Below are 15,170 nucleotides of genomic sequence, written 5' to 3' on the forward strand. Positions count from 1 at the left end.
CTCGAACTTATGCGGAAATAAAAAATTTCAAACGTTAGAGTAAGAGTAAAGGATAAATTACTATGGACTGTGTTTACTAGCGTAAAATACCTGCGTTCCGCAGCTGGGTTTTAATAGAACTTCATAACTTACAGAGACCCCATTGTATCCATCGAGCTTTTCCATTATCCCTAATTACTTCTGTAGTTATCCCAAGGGGTTCCGTACCTGAGGAAAAGAAACTGGTATACACTCGCTCGTAGTGCCTGAGTGTATGCCACATTTTGTCCCATTAGCTTATGAGTGGGGCGAATGAGCATAGTGTAAAAGATGGCGCCCTTTGATATGCAGAAACAGTCCAGGAGGACAAACTCCAACACTAGATTTTGGTTAAACGATCTAAAGAGTCTGTACAGCAAGAAACAGGACCACACTTTACAAAAATACATACAATGTAGGAAACTTTCATTAGAGTCTGTACAGCGAGAAATAAAAATACACTTTGTGTATACGATGTGCAGAAAACCCCTACAAATATAGAACTGTACAGTTTTTGGTCCACTATAGGGGAAGGGTACGACCTATATTTTAAAAATACCTAATTTAAAACGTAAAACAAAATAGAGATTAGATAACAGAACATGTTATCCTGAAGATTCTCTTGTCTTGTTAGTGTGTACTATTACTGTTGTACTTTACACAATATGTACAATATTATTGGTTAGTGAAAGCTCTGCATTTTACCCTTGTTAAACCCTCTAAATAATCGTTAACATCTCTCTAAAATGTTATTCAATTTTTAGGACTTCACTACATAAATCTGTTTCTAATTTTAAATTTTTGTGGAAAAAGTTTTAACGACTTCGTTCCATTTAGTTAAAATAGATTGGTTGGTGTTTAAGCAAGAAGTCAGACAGATGCACCCATCCACTCCTCGCCACCTTCTTGAAGGATTTTAATAGATCTACACAAATCTTTCGTTCTTACTTACTGCTGTTATGATTTATTAATAAATTTGTCATAAGATAGTTCGTCTCTGTTATATATATTTTTAGGTTTTGGGTTTGTGTTATAGTTTTGCAAGTAATAGCTAGATGAAGGCTGAAAATGGCACAGAACTGGTACATAAGCGGAAATAGATTACGAGAGAAGGGGATGGTCCACAACAGAAACTGTTTCTTCTGGGGATGGTCTACAACAGAAACTGTTTCTTCTGTAAGTAAATTTTGAAAGATTTACTTTTTATTTTCTTGAAACCATGTGAAATATCTGAAGTACGCATAAACAAGAATCACGATTTCGTTACTATATATTTCATATTAATTACAATTATATTACACAAGGTCTAGCTTGTTTGTTTGAAGTTAAGAGCAAGGCTACACAACGGGCTATCTGTGCTCTGCCCATCACGGGTATCGAAACTCGGTTTCTAGCACTGTAAGTCTACAGACATGCCGCTGTGCCTCTGGGCTCATTTGGGAACTCTTGGTGGTGCCCAAATTGCCTACCCAGGATTTTCGACCTGTTAAAATATACAGAAACTGCCACCAATTTTCAACTCGTAAAACCAAAAGCACCAGGGCACATATGGACTCCAAGAGCTTAAACAATCAGCACGCGGTGTGAAAAAAACTGGCCAAGCAAGAGCGAACTAACTTCATTCGGAAGAGATGTACAGTGCTATCACATTATTTACACACGACATCTAGACAAGCTAAGCCACAGCCCTCTAGTGGTTAAACTCAGAGGCTCCGTTGAAGGTTGGTGATAAAAGATGGGAATAACGATATTTGCTACTAATGCTTCCCCATTCCAGTGAAATATACGATCCTGAAATAACAAAGCACATTCCTGTTGACCCCTACTATACCAAGAGCACACTAACTTTTATATACGAGCATACTGAATTCAAGATCGAAAGTCAATGCTCTCGCACTCGCGGGTTTATGCACTGAACTAGAATGTTTTATTCTAAAAGACTCCATCTCTTAATAGTCGTTCTGTAAGAGCAGCAGCGGGGAAAAGATAATTTATTGTCACTCTGGTAGAGGAAGAACAGCTGCGCGAGCCTCCCTCATGCGAGCTAATACAACACTAAAAGAGAAAAAAAAATCAATAATGAATTTCGCTTTAAAATCCCCTTCGTTTATAAAACACTACATTTTAGGGTTATTGTAGCTAACATACACTTACTTTTTAATAATAATATTCTTATTATAGTGCGAATACATTTTGAACCAGACTCTGAGTTTAGGGGAAAAAAGAAACAAATCAAATCGCTGTATCTGTTAATATAAATTATAGCAACATGTTTTTTTTTTGTTTGAATTTCGCGGAAAGCTACACGAGGGCTATCAGCTTTAGCCGTCCCTAATTTAGTAGTGTAAGACTAGAGGGAAGGCGGCTAGTCATCACCACCCACCGCCAACTCTTGGGCTACTCTTTTACAAACGAATAGTGGGATGGACCGTTACATTACAACGTTCCCAGAACATATTTGGTACGACGGGACTCGAATCCGCGATCCTTAGATTACGAGTCGAGTGCCTTTACACCTTGCCATTCCAGGCTAACTATTTTCTGTCAGAAACTGTTGGACTAAGGCAGGGGTTCCCAACCGGAGGGTCGCGACCCCCTGGGGGATCGCATAGCCTTGTTAGAAGTAGCTTGGGATAACATTAATTTTATTTCATCAATTACATTTTCATGCTCTTACATTTATTTTGTTTCGGTGCAAAGCAAAACGTGTGCTACGTTAGTTCAATGTCATTAGGTGATATTATGGTGTATGTATGCGTGCCTGAGAGTGAATGTGCCTGTGTGAATGTGTATGTGTCTGCAACTGTATGTATGTGTGTACTAGTGAGTAGCGAGTATGTGAGTGCACGCGCATGTACGTATGCTTGTGTGTCTGTTTAGCTGTGATTAAGTGTGTGTGTGCTCGCTGTCGACACGTGAGTCACATGTCCGTTGCTGATTGGTGGATGACGAATCGCGTGACTGGCCACGCTCCCTTCCCTCCCAATACTTACCCCATCATTACTCTACCTGCACCCCCACAAGTAGTCAGTGTAAGATCTACAGTTGCCAAAGCGTTCATTATTCAACATTTTTATTTTATTTTAACAAGAAGATAAGTAAGCAGTAGAGCTGAGTTGTGTCCATGGCTAAACGGCGCAGATACTCAGAATGCTACCTCAACATTGGCTTCACCACTATGCTCGCCAACGACGGCATCGAGAAACCACAGTGTGTTTTAAAACATCCAGAACACGCAAAGAAGGGTTTGGATTTCTTCAAACGGCATGAACGGTGTCTTAAAAGCCAAAGAATCGATAGAAGTGGGTCGTTTCAGCAGCAGAGTGCAGCCGTAGTGGAAGCTTCATATGAGATTGCATTCGAAATTGCTAAACAAAAAAAGCCTCACACGATTGGAGAAACACGTCTTAAACCCTGCATGATGAAAGCAGTAAATCTTATTCTTGGAGAACCCAGTGCAAAGAATATGCAGCAAGTATCCCTGTCAAATAATACTATACAGTATTTTCAACAGGTTTTGACTGAAATCAAGGGTTCCCCTTTGTTCTCCTTTCAGCTCGACGAGTCAACAAATGTAAGTTCATGTTCTCAGTTGCTTGTCTTCGTGAGATACATTAATTCAGGTGACATCAAAGACGAATTCTTATTCTGCAGTGCACTTCAAACCACAACAAAAGCTGATGATGTCATGGAAAAGTTTCAACTTTTTCTCAAGACGAAGATCTTCAATGGGAAAACGTGTGTGGGGTTTGTACGGATGGGGCACCAGCTATGCTGGGATCGAAATCAGGATTCCAGTCGAGAGAGAAGAAGCTAGCACCTCAAGCAAAGGGCATCCACTGCATGATTCACCGATATGCTCTCGCCAGTAAGACTCTCCCTGCCTCTCTACAGGAAGTGCTTGAATCTGTAATCAGAATTGTAAATTATGTGAAGACTCAAGCACTCAACACTCGCCTATTCAAAGAACTATGCAAAGACATGAATGCTGACCACGAAGTCCTTCTCTTCTACACAGCAGTACGTTGGTTGTCGAAAGGAAACGTTATTAATCGTGTCTTTGAAATGAAAGATGAAATAAAGCTATTCCTGGAGACTCAAGAAAGGAAAGATCTTGTAGCTCACTTCGAAGATGAAGCATGTAATAAAAGGGTTGCGTACCTAGCCGACATTTTTTGACCAGCTGAACAAGATCAATTTGAAGCTTCAAGGGAGGGAAACACATGTTCTCCTTTTTCAAGATAGTCTTCGGGCCTTTGTTTCCCAAACTGCAGAACTGGCGTCGGAAAACCAATCTTGGAAACATTGCTATGTTTGAAAAACTTTGTGGAGTGACGGATGAGTCTCAGATCCAACTGGATCAGTTCCTCAAGGATGAGATTACCGAACATCTTCAGTCTCTAGAAAAGGAAGTCGAGCGTTACTTCCCTGAGCTATCACAGGAACAGGAGGCCCTGGTAAGGAACCCATTTTGTACTGAACTTGATGTATCCAGCATCCCAGATGATATCCAAGATGAATTTCTGGATCTAAGGAACGACTCTTCAGCTCGTGATCTCTTCAAGGTGAAATCCGTGACTCAGTTCTGGTGCGCTATGTATCAGTCATACTCCAAAGTCAGCATGATAGCTTTACGTGTCCTTGTTCCATTTGCTTCTACCTACTTGTGTGAGGCAGGATTTTCTACTCTTGTCAAAATAAAAACAAAGAATAGGAACAGATTGGATTTTGGAGATGACATGAGACTGGCTCTAACAAACGCTCGGCCACGAATTTCAAAGCTTGCTGCTGAAATGCAACATCAGGCATCTCACTAGCTGGGTTGGATAGCTGTTCAAACCTATGTTAATATTATTTTAAGAAATATATGTTCTTTTTTGTGAATTCAGGTTGGACCAACATGATTTTATTTGCTAATAAATAATTACAGAATTTTTAAATATTTTTTTAGATGTTTCTTTCCCTCTCCTTCACAGAAAATAAAAGAAAAATTAAGCTGCTGATAGTAAGCCCTAAGTAGGGGGTCACATGGGTTTCAAACTTTTAGGTAAAGGGTCGCGAGTGCCAAAAGGTTGGGAACCCCTGGACTAAGGTATCGTGTTGTCAGTACTTTCTGTCAAGGGCTGCTACACTAATGTATTCATAGTGTCAACACTTCCCGTAGGGAGCTACTGGTCTAATGTATCCGTTAACTAAAACATGATTTAGTAACAAACGTTCTTCTTTCCTGGAAGAACAAGGTATTGTGAAATTCCTCATAAATAGTTTCAGTACTTTCCGTCAGGGGCTGCTGGACTAAAGTTTCAGTTGTTTCAGCACTTTCTGTCTGAAGTTGTTGGACTAATATATCAGTTAACTAAGAAAAATGATTTAATAATAGGCATTTTCAGTGTCCTTTTCTTTTTCTTTTAACAAAATGAGTAACAGTGAAATTCCCCATGAATATTGTCAGCATTTTTCATCATGGAGTTCTGAATTAATATGCCCATTGATATGCATCTAATGAGTTTCAGGTTAAATGCTGAAAACAGAAAAGTACTAAGCTACGTTATCTGTGCTGGGCACACCGCAAAGATCGAACTGGGTTCCAAGATTCCAAGAAAGAAAGGATTTGTCAGAATATTTTCTTTTGTAAGAGATTTCTAATAATTCTATACTATGGCCGATTTAAAAAACAACGGAGAGCTTACACAGTTATAACTTTAACATTTGGGGCTACTCTTTTACCAACGGGTTGACCGTCCGGTTATAACGCCCCCATGGCTGAAAGGGCGAACATGTCTGTTGCGAGGGGGATTAGAATCCGCGACCTTCGGATTACGACTCGAGCTCTCTAACCACCTGGCCATGCCAAGCCCAATAATATTTGGATGTCTCCTTTTCTTTCTTGATAAAAATATTGTCGTAAAATGTTTGTATTATTTTTATTGATTTAGAATACAGTATCGAAAGCGCGTGATTGAAACGCAATTTTCTAGCATTGTTTTAATTTATTTATATTTTGTTCAACTTTTTTTTTCATTTAGCAGATTTGTGATAATTATTTCAAATATAACAATTTTCAGATAAAGACATGAATACTCTTATACATATAAGACATTTTTGTGGTCATTCTGAATTAGCAAAGTCGAAACATCACGAATATCAGGATACAAAATAAAAGAAATACTGATATTATGATGAATGTTGTGTACAAAACGGAACTCTGTTCCATACATACATAATGTACATCATGTTACAGATAATATAAAAACTAGAAATAAGTGCAATAAGATACTAGTTTTGGAGAAATGGTTAGATTGTGTCATGATATAAAAGACTGTTTTGTGTAGATAAAGTGAATTAGTTTACTCTTAAAGTGAATATTTTATTATTGTTTAGTTTTATTCATAACAAGAGAATTAGAAGTCATTAAAGAAAATGTTACGAAAAGTTTAGTTACGTAACTCGGTAAGAGTCGTACATTGGATTTATAACTCATTGATATCGAGATTATAGAACGTCGCGTGAAATTTATTGGTGTCGAGGATATAATGAGAAAACGATTGAAGAATAAACATGTAAGCAGCATGAGATACGCGAGAAACGGACAGCTAAATCACTATAGTAGTGGAAGGACTAACGACATATATTAAAGTGAGTTTTACAGTATTTAAAGAGATAAGAAAAATAGTTTATTTCATTAAAAAGAGTTAGTTGTAAAGTAATCGAACCTGCCCATGTTGACTTTAACAAAACGTAAACGATTATTTGGTAACAGGTCTATAGGCGAAAAGCAAACGTTTTTTGAAAGGAGGCCTAAATATGAAAGAGAAGTAGACAATTTTAGACGTAGAGAATACAACCGTGATAACTCGACGAAACGTGAATGGATTATGCTCGGATAGTTTGGCGATAGTAATAGAAAAAAATAGTTCGGCTTGTTAAATGAAATTCTAAAGGAATTGAATAGGCCTAAGTGGACTTTTGACAAGAAGAATTTGTTGTACGTACGTTTAACTAGTTCCGAATAAATATGTTATTTTTAAAATAAGTGAAGTGAGTGCTGTTCCTTTATTTCTTTTAATTTAGCGCCAATAAGTCGCCCCCCGTTAGTACAGCGGTATGTCTACGGAATTACAACGTTAAAATCAGGGGTTCGATTCCCCTCGGTGGGCTTAGCAGATAGCCCAATGTGGCTTTGCTATAAGAAAACACACAAACACACCCGCCAACAAGTCACAAGCATCTACTATAGAAGAATTCTAGCAACAACACACAGTACACTTACTATACATATAAGTATATGCAAGTTGACAAATACTCTCTCTCTATTTCTCTTCATTTCCCCGACAAGGAGCCAAAGGCTGTCTCAAGGGCTTACTTATTTGACCTATTCGCACCATTATACAGTAGTGTGTTGTCTGCCAGTCAATCAGTAGACACTAAAATGACGTCACATAAGGGGCACTTAACGTCGCAATTTCTAGTGTCATGACGTCAATGAAACATGCGCATGCCATGAATCACGAGAAGAATTATTCACCTTCTAGGCTACAACACAGCATGACATTATGAACTTCAAAAGCAATAAATAAAAATATTTATTACTCTTAATTTCGATCTTATTTACTCTTGAAATAGAACACTTTCGAGAACCCTACAGAACTACATCTAGGATAATATATACATTTATGTACTTATCAGTGAACTTGCATACTTCACCATTTTAATTTCTAGTCCTTTTATTTTGAAACAAATGTCATTTTTATATGTAAAGTAACAAAAACTCTAGTTCAAAACTGATAACCTCCTCCCCCCAACAGTTCATAGGTCGATTTAATCCTATCAATGGTTTTTTTTGTGTCAGGCGTTGAAATTATTACGTGTACACAAAGAAAGACACACAGAGATACACAAACCTTGTTTGTTTCTTTTTTTAATTTCGCACAAAGCTACTCGAGGGCTATCTGTGCTAGCCCTCCCTAATATAGCAGTGTAAGACTAGAGTGAAGGCAGCTAGTCATCACCACCCACCGTCAACTCTTGGGCTACTCTTTTACCAACGAGTAGTTAGATTGATCGTCACATTATAACGCCCCCACGGCTGAAAGGGCGAACATGTTTGGCACGACGGGGATGCGAACCCGCGACTCTCAGATGACGAGCCGCACGCCTTAACACGTTTGGCCATGCCGGGCCTACACACAAACCTTCACAAACAAAAATTAATGCAACTCAGAAACTTAAAGAATGCAAGTAACCTATTGTGTGATTTTGTGCTAAAACAAACAATAGGTAATCTGAATTATCTCCACCGAGGGTTATCGAAAATCGAATTTTAGTGTTGTTAAGTGTTGAAACTCGTCGATGACTCAGGGGGCACAGTGTTAAAGGTGGAGAAACAAAAAATGTGTTAATTAATTAACTGGAGAAGTCTTGGCTTTAAGCACCGTTTAAAACAATAGAGAATCATTAATAGTTGCGGCACTTGAAATTTTTTAAGGTAGAATTAGAGTAAATTATTTATGAGTCCTTGGGCGTGGACAACACGCCAATCAAAAGGCTTTGACCTCCTAATTACAAAATTGTAATTGGGCCTCAAATCGGTCAAAAGGTTACGGAGTTGTGAGCTAAAAAGTATGTACTAGAAAAAAAAAATACTCTGAGCCCTTCTACTGAGAGATTTAAAAACATAATAGTTATAAATCAGTGAGTCCTGAAAATGTGGTATCAGAAAAGTGTAAAAAACAAATGTCGTCCTGTGATTCTTTTGTAAATTTCTCATGTTTGTATAAACTACATATGTATATTATTCAAAACCTTTAACTAATTTCTTCCTTGCAATGTGTTAGCTGTAGAGCTTCGAGAAATTACTGAGGTTATGTCAGTTTAATTGGCATAGCTGGCAAACTTCGCGTACCAATCATATTTAAATTTTAGGCCTAATTGCCGATTTTAGACGCCTGTTGGAATTTGTATTGAGATGTAGTGGTATTGTTTAAATAAGCCACGGGTGCCCGGCATGGCCAGGTGGGTTAAGACGTTCGACTTGTAATCTAAGGAATGCGGGTTCGAATTCTCGTTGCACCAAACATGCTCACTCATTCAGCCGCTGGGGCGTTATAATGTGACGGTCAAACCCACTATTCGTTGGTAAAAGAGTAGCTCAAGAGTCGGCAGCTGGTGGTAATGACTAGCTGCCTTCCCTATAGCCTTACACTGCTAAATTAGGGACGGCTAACGCAGATAGCCCTCGAGTAGCTTTGCGCGAAATTAAAAAAAAACAAGGGATGAAATGTATACATTCAAAGTTTTAGTTTTTCGCTATCGAGTTGTTGGATTTATTATTATTATTATTAAGGATTAAATTGCTTGTATTTCAAATGTAATTAATTGTTCATTACGTATTGCCAATAGAATTAATTGTTCACGCTGTTCTTGTTAATTGTATGTTGCATTGGATTAAATCTAATTATTTGTTCTTGTCGGCCCGGCATGGCAATCTGAAGGTTCTGGGTTCGAATCCCATCACACCAAATATGTTACCCTTTCAGCCATTGATAAAAGAGTAGCCCAAGAGTTGGAGGTGTATGGTGATGACTAGTTGCTTTCCCTCTAGTCTTACACTGCTAAATTAGGGACGGCTAGCGCAGATAGTCCTCTGACAGTTTTGCGCGAAATTCAAACACATTTGTTCATAACATACTGCTCTTGACCAAATAATGCTAGTTTATTACGTATTGTTCTCGATTAAATATTAATTTCTAAACGGATTCTATTCTTGATTAAGCAGTAATAAATTTAGAACTATTGAGCTAAAATATAACTTTTATTTGCGTAAAAAAAAACGGTTTCAAGTTGTGCTAAAACAAAGCATATGCTAAGTGATGTTTCCAGTACATTTGATTTTCAGATTTATTTCACCAATCTACCTATGTAATTAAAAGAACAATGTGTGCCAGTCAGTCTGTGCATGCATGCGTGCTGGCTCACATGGAAACCCAATGTTTCTATTGGCTCATTGTAATAATGTACAGTGATACTTCAAATTTTATACGAGTCCAAAAATGAATGATGTTTAATGTGCTTTATTCTATATGAATCCAAAACTATGCCAATTATTTCAATAACATAAACACACAAGAAAACAGTTTAATTATTTACCTTTCTGTGGCTTATGTTTGTTGTTTTTCTTTAATTTCGCACAAAGCTACACGAGGGCTATCTGCGTTTGCCGTCTCTGATTTAGCAGTGTAAGACTAGAGGGAAGGCAGCTAGTCATTACCACTAACTGCCGACTCTTGGGCTTCTCTTTTACCAACGAATAGTAGGATTGACAGTCATATTATAACGCCCCCACAGCTAAAAAGGGGTGCATGTTTGGTGTGACGGGGATTCGAACGAGCGCCCCTCGGATTACGAGTCGAACGCTTTAACGCGCTTGGCCATGCATCGCTTGGTAACACTAGCTGTAGTTCTATTATTCTGTTTCTAAATCGTTAGCAAACGTCACAGAACCTTCTATTCAATTTCTGATTTACTTGTATAATTCAAAACTAACATTATAAAAGTTCTGCACACTACATCACAAATCAGCTGTTAGCAAAATTAAATATCGTTATCTTATTGGTTGGCTCTTTATAAGTTGTTACTTTTTCCAACCAAAGTTTACTACTGACAAAATCAAACGCCACTATTATTCAGCTCGTTATTTTGCTACTAAAAAGTTAGTTTTCAATGTGACTAAGTCATGTTCTTGTAGTTAATGACAAGTGGACATATTTTGAAAATGAGAGTTGAAGTTTTCCCTGTTCAATCTCAGATTTTTACGTTATAACATTTATTTACCTATGAGAATAGAAACTTTGTTTTTTATCAATGAAACGAGGAGTGTATTTCACATTGAAGTGTTTACTGTGGATTACAGTAAGTAATGCTGGTCTTTTTCACTAGACTTATATTTAGCAATTTTCCCAGAGATGGTTTTAAAAGTCAGTTTCAGCAAAAAATTCGTTGCATGCCCGAAATTGGGCGAAGAATCTTTCATTGCTTATATTTACTTGTGTTGGGTCAATACCAATCCTAAAATATGTGAATATTTCCTTTACCCAGCCAAACAAGCTCCTATCGGTCGCCGGGGCGTTCCCTATATTCGAGAAATGTGGGTCTACTGAATTCCTGCCAGGCAAGGTTCAAAGACACAGCTCAAGCATGGCCCACTCAGGTCTAGCCAACATAACCAGGAAGTTGGCCCAGAAAAAAAAAAAAAAGCATATATAATTTTGGCTGTTTCTTCGTTATGGTTGACACACATTTCTACAGCTGACAGTTATTACATGAGTTACTAACTTACTGTCACCAGGAGGTTTAAAGCATCGTATATTTACTGGGTTTTTTTTTTACTAAAGTTTTTAATAACTAAAGACCTAACGTAAAGTCACAAGTGTACAAAATATCAACTTCTCACAACCACGTTACAATCTTGTATCTAAATAATTACAACTCCACATCTTATGACACATGTACCAATAATAAACTTGTATATAAAACTTATAGAAACGTTGAAATGAGCTCACAAGTATCTTTAACATTAAAAACTACAAAACAAGAGATCAACGGAACGACAGCTTCCCTAATTTTAGTAAAGGTACAGAAAAACAAACAACAACGCACAGATCTTTCAGAATGATCCTCTTTAATAAGATTAACTTTTAAATCATAATCAGTTTAAAATGTATCTCGGACAGAAGTTCCTGGTTTTTCCAGAACATTCTGAGTTAATTTTATACATAGATTTCGATGAATCTGTTAAAATATATAATTACTGAACTTATGGCTTCGTATTATTCAGATAAGTGTTTACTTAGAACACTTGATAGCAAAATGTGAAAATTTTGATATACGATTACGTTTAGCGTCCTCTAGTGGTAGTAAATCAAGATACATTAAACATTTATCCACTAGTATATATCACGGTATGGAGATTTACTGATATAGGGCTTTCTACTGACGTCTAAGTACCTAAAATTTGTAATCAGAGATGTATCAGATTCCGTAAGACGGCCATCTCGTGAGTAAGAATGGTAAGAAGATAATTTCTTAAAAGGCATTTTTCTTTAATATTTATTTTAAATTATTTGTGTGTGTTTGTGTCATTTGGACACTGAAGATTGTTTGGTTTGTTTGAATTTCGCGCAAAGCTATACGAGGGCTATCTGCGCTAGTCGTCCCTAAATTAGCAGTGTAAGACGAAAAGGAAGGCAGCTAGTCATCACCATCAACCGTCAGCTCTTGAGCTACTCTTTTACCAACGAATAGTAGGATTGACCGTCACATTATATAGCCCCCACGGCTGAAAGGGCGAGCATGTTTGGTGTATCGGGGATTCGAATCCGCGACCCTCAGATTACGAGTTGGGTGCTTTAACCACCTGGCCACGCCGGGCCAAACACTGAAGAAAGACGAGTAATCGTGAAATTTCAATCAAGTTTACCGAACTGATGAACTGGTAGTGATTACACACTGTTTGAAAATGTTGTTGTTGTTTCTTACATTTTTCTGATAGAAGTGTTCTCCGTTTGTGGAGGAAAAACAAGTACAAGAAAATCAAAATAACTTCTAATATAATAAGCATTCCGAAACATTATTGATTTAACACTAACACAACTTGGGGGGAAAATGTTTGTTTGTTTATTTTACAGCAAAGCCACATTGGGTTATCTGCTGCGTCCACTGTGGGAAGTCCCCGCCGCTAGTACAGCGGCAAGTCTACGGATTTACAACGCTAAAATCAGGGGTTCGATTCCCTCGGTGGACTCAGCAGATAACCCAATGTGGCTTTGTTATAAGAAAAAATATCCACCATATGGAATCGAACCTCGGAATTTAACACTTTACGTACACAAACTTACTGTTCTCCTTCCCACTGAGGGGCTTTCGAACACAAACAACAGAAAACTTCGGAGAAAATATTATATTTTACCATCTTCCGATGTAAACGAAAGTTACAATTCTATGATCTGGTCACTATATGCTCTTTCTTACACATATTAAAGTAAATAGCGTGCAGTACAAGCTTGGTTTGAATTTTGCACAAAGCTAATGAAGCTACCTACGCTAGTCATCACTTATTTAGCAGTTAAAGACTAGAGGGAAGGCAGCTAGTCATCACCACCCACCGCCAACTATTTTACTAACGAATAGTAGGATCGACTGTCACTTATGACGCTTCCACCTTTGATGAGATGGAGGATTCGAACTCGCGGCCTTCAGATTGCGAGTTGTGAGCCCCCTAAAAACATGGTCATGCCGGGCTCTCATCTCCAGTGAATTGTAATTACTGTTTCTACGTAATGCATAATTGATACCTCGGTGCTAGGTATATGCTTAGACAGTCGTAAAATTTGAATAATGAATTATTCGTTAAGTAACCAACCAAATGATTGATAAGGTGACGAATGTTTCTTCACGTTTTCCGTTTTACTCCAGTAGTAATTTTTTCTCTTATATATAAGTTAAAACAAAAAAGTGATGGCTATATGGAGTAAAACACAAATCATTTAAAGTTACTGGATTTTTCAAAGGTTTCACTTGCATTTTCCTTGCAATACTCATTAAAATTGGACATATTTCATCAGCAATAATCAATACGCTTACCACGTCGGTATTCATTACAACAGTGTAGTAGTTGAATATTCAACCTTGCAGGTGGAGTTCTTGGACAGCCTCCTCGGAAAACCATCTCATCAAAGTTAGTACCAGTTGCTATGGTGACATGAATATTGTTGCTATGACCCTGAATGCTGATTCCACGGATATATTATACATTTTCTTATTTTTTGAGGGCCGAATATGATGAATGCTCCTTGGTGGAGACTCGTGCTGTACGGAATGGCCCTTTACTTTTGTACACTGTATACACTTGTATACTTTATTTTTGTACACTGGCTACCAGAAAAAAAAAAAAAAAAAGATGGCGTACGACTAGTGCATCTTTTCTCTTCTAACTCTTTCAGTACAGTTGAGTTATATTTAACCCAGAGTATACTTCAGTAGGACTGGTTTGACCTATTTATTCCAGAAAGGTTATTTTGAACATGGTGACCTAGTCCTTTGGATCATCCTATGTCATTTCATACGTACGTATATAGTTTCTATTTCAAAAATACAGCAAGAATTCTGCAAAAGGTTAAAGTAATGATAGTTATATAAGAATTTTTGCTATTCTATGCTTGTACAATGTTCAATACATGCAAGAAAAGTTAAAAGTAGCATTGACACTGTCTCACATAAAAGGCCTTTTTTTTTTCTATTAACGTTGGCGCTTGTAAGTGTTAGACTCATATTGCTAATGCTAATGGATACATATACACGCAAACCTATCCTGTAGATGTGGACCGCAAGCAACGCTGCCGCCAGAAGGTTAATGTACATGTCACACGAAAAGTGTTACTGTACACTTACCCCTAAGTGTAAACAGTAAGTCTAAAAACTAGTTAGAGAAAAGCCCCATGGAAGTGGTGACTATAATAATATTTGTTTTCTGTATTCAATGTGAGCATGAATCGAACTTAAGACCCTCACACTTAGGTGAGTGCTGTGAAAAGCGAGATAAGGTAATTTTGAAAACTCAAACTACTAGACCTTTACTGCAATTATAAATGTTCAAAATGTCATTTGCGTGGTTGTGTCACATATTTCCGTCGTGTTACTTCCGGTTCATGGCTCAGCGATCCTCATCTGTGCCACTGGGTCATCTGGGCCTGTGTGTTGTGAAAACCTGTTTCGGCATTTGTTCCTAGCTGACATTTGTTTGTCGGACCCCATAGCGTTTATTAACCTCAAAATAAAACTGATCCTAAGAAGTAGCAACAACTTGTCAATAAATTCCATCTGGATTTATTTATTTCCATAATAGGACTTTTGAATCGTACGAGACCAGGCTGTTGAGTACACGGTCCAAGATACAAAGAAAACTAGGTTCATCCAGAACGGTTCCGCACGTGGTTGGAAGCTTTTTTTTTTTTTTAAATTTCGCGCAAAGCTACTCGAGGGTGTCTGCGCTAGCTGTCCCAAATTTAGCAGTCATCACCATTCCACCGCCAACTTGTGGGATACTCATTTATCAACGAATAGTGGGATTGACCGTAACTTTATAACGCCCCCACGGC

At 37.7% G+C, this 15,170-nt stretch overlaps 1 protein-coding gene across 3 annotated transcripts in view; it reads right to left on the bottom strand.

Moving 5' to 3' along the window:
• The window catches only part of LOC143237029 (putative nuclear hormone receptor HR3), a 52,925-nt gene that overhangs the window by 19,307 nt on the left and 18,448 nt on the right, over positions 1–15,170 (bottom strand). The gene's annotated exons all lie outside the window — the stretch shown is intronic.

Source organism: Tachypleus tridentatus, chromosome 13, assembly GCF_004210375.1.
Source record: "Tachypleus tridentatus isolate NWPU-2018 chromosome 13, ASM421037v1, whole genome shotgun sequence".
In the NCBI taxonomy this organism is placed as follows: domain Eukaryota; kingdom Metazoa; phylum Arthropoda; class Merostomata; order Xiphosura; family Limulidae; genus Tachypleus; species Tachypleus tridentatus.